This window comes from Spinacia oleracea, chromosome 4 (genome assembly GCF_020520425.1).
Source record: "Spinacia oleracea cultivar Varoflay chromosome 4, BTI_SOV_V1, whole genome shotgun sequence".
Classification (NCBI taxonomy): Eukaryota; Viridiplantae; Streptophyta; class Magnoliopsida; order Caryophyllales; family Amaranthaceae; genus Spinacia; species Spinacia oleracea.
This window is the reverse complement of record NC_079490.1, coordinates 81,750,350-81,752,921: the sequence shown is the minus strand read 5'-3', so window position 1 is coordinate 81,752,921 and position 2,572 is coordinate 81,750,350. Positions and strand designations below refer to the sequence as shown.

Here is a 2,572-nt window from a genome sequence, read left to right as displayed (position 1 = left end):
GCGCGCAGCGTGGCCTGGGCTGGCTGCGATGCGTGTGGCCTGCTCGTGTGATGTCGTACGATCATTGGATGGGGCGCGCATGTAACACCCCCAATTTCCATACCTGTTTAAGACTTATAGCGGAAGCATAAAATAATAAATTAAGGGTATTACCGCCATATTTAGGCTACAACCCAAATGTAAGGCTATATTATCCATCCATAATCCAACCTTTATAAATAAACCAACATTATCATAATTAAATAACTTAAACCAACTACCCAAAATGTCGTTACAACTGAATTAAATAAAACCCAACTGATTGTCTTTAGGTGATCTACGTCATTAATAACTTGCTACTAGTGTTGTGAAACGGTCGCTCATGACGTGCCACGCATACCTGTAAATTGGAAAAACATATACAGAAGGTAAACCACAAATCAGTGGAAATTGAGTAAGTACTACTTCACCCTGTAAAACATTTTCGAAAACCTTTTTCTTACTTTGGAAAACAGATTATCTTAAAAACATTTCATGCACAGATAGCACGTAACAAGCACACGCACTCAGTCCATAATTAACAGTTAATTAATTACTTAGAGGTAAGAGAACAAGATAATTCCACCATAAATGTAGTTCGAGACTACCACCCTAATGGGTGTAACCACCAAAATAGGTCTTAGTCCTTAAGTGTGCACACCCCCTAATGAGTGTTTTTAACTCAAAGGAGTAGAATAAGCCTAGGTCGTGCTAGTTAGCTCCGACTAGAATATCAAGACACGATGTGTCATACCACCAATGTGTTCATCACCTTAGGGGATCCTACCTAAGATGTCTTACCAACCAAGTATATTTCACTTCAAGAGATTAGTTTTTTATGACAACCAAAATTACCACATTATTCATTAACAAGCTTTATTATTCCTATATTTAAACAAGTAGAAAGTTATTCATATATTTAACATTATTTAAACAAGTAGTCAGATAACATGATTTCGTACCGAACTCAAGGAAACCAAGTAGTCTTGACATATATTAACATTATTTAACACATATATTAACATTATTTAACACAAGAAGTCAGATAACATATATTTAACACTCTTTAACATTATTCATACGCTAACTCAAGGAAACCAAAGTTCCACATTATCACATCAAGGCAACGTAATGTATTGTATGCATCCACAGTAATAAACATGAGTTCCGTTTCACTGTTACTCGAATAATAGACAAAGGCGTAGAATATTAACCAGTTATAAAGACTAATTCTTAATCCAAATCACCTAATGTCTTCTTGGATACATGACATAAATTATCCCACAATTACCATATATGTATAGAAAACACGTTGCCATGTCAATTTATTTTTACAGGATTTAGCAAGACGGTGAACATAGTAACTTACCTTGATAAGCAAGTCTCACAAATTACGCACACGAACACGAACACTAGTGGGTATCCTCACGATTTGCGTACTCTATAAACAACGTAAAATAGTCGATGTCAATATACGTAAGAAGTGGTTCGAAGGCTTTATTAATAATTAATTAGAGTTAGTGTAGCGAAAGTAATCGTATATGTTCTCGAAGGAGGTATAGAAACATACTCAATAAACTCATATTACCATTATATTCTATGCGTGTATTTTAAGGTAGTAGTTTACTTAAAATATTAAGTCCTTAATCTTAAGTGGATCAAATAGGAGAAGTTGATTAGTAGTTTGTTGCACGTGGGTTCTCAAAGAAAAGCATCAATCATTAAAACAAGAGGTTGAAGGCCATTAAAAGAACATCAACCTGTTACACCAAAATAGAAATAATACGGAAGAACAAGGTCGATTTCAAAAGGTCACATTACCTCCGTTTACTGACGGTTTTCAGAATTTACAAACCGGATGCGAAGAGAGTACTGCAAACTATGAGACGGTGTTTTTTGCGGTGGTTTCGGAAGTTGTTTGATGGTATTTCGGTCAAGCCGAAAGTAGATGGGAACCAACATCGGAAATTGACTTTTGTTTCTCTGGTTTTTGTTTTCACGAGTGCTTGAGGGATTGCAAAAAATTGAGTTATGAGGCATGAGTCGGTATTTAAAGAGAGGGCATACTAGGGTTATCAATTTGAGTAGTTAAAGATTCTAATGAGATAAGGGTGAGATTTTACAGTTAAGATACGGGATGACTAGGGAGTTCTAGAATTACGTAAATTTGCTCAGGGGTATACCCTTCCTGGAATTTAGCTCAATCTGGTAAATGGCGTTGCAAATGATAAGGATGATGATCATGCTTGCAAATGATAAGGATGATGAGGCTAAGGTTATAAAACAAAACATGGAATAGCTTAGTAGCTAAGACTTATTAATTATCTAAATAATATTTGTAGTTGATCCCTTTTTATAACAACCTAATTTAAAAAAAAAAATTATATATCTAGTATTATAAATTAAAAGTATTCCACAAAGTACAAGGTATTAATATATAACTAAGGTTGTAAATCTATATTATTATATAACTAAGGTTATAAATCTAAGGTTGAAAATCTATATTATTATATAACTAAGGTTATAAATCTAAGGTTGTATGTATTATTTTCCT

General features: G+C 34.0%; 1 long non-coding RNA gene across 1 annotated transcript; it reads right to left on the bottom strand.

Annotated features, from left to right (window-relative positions):
* Window positions 1-204: 204 nt before the first annotated feature.
* LOC110798679 (uncharacterized) lies at window positions 205-2,082 on the bottom strand. The gene is made up of 3 exons (XR_002536169.2): window positions 1,840-2,082; window positions 1,388-1,459; window positions 205-379 (listed from the first exon to the last, which is right to left on the bottom strand). It is a non-coding gene; the product is annotated as an uncharacterized lncRNA (long non-coding RNA).
* Window positions 2,083-2,572: the final 490 nt, after the last annotated feature.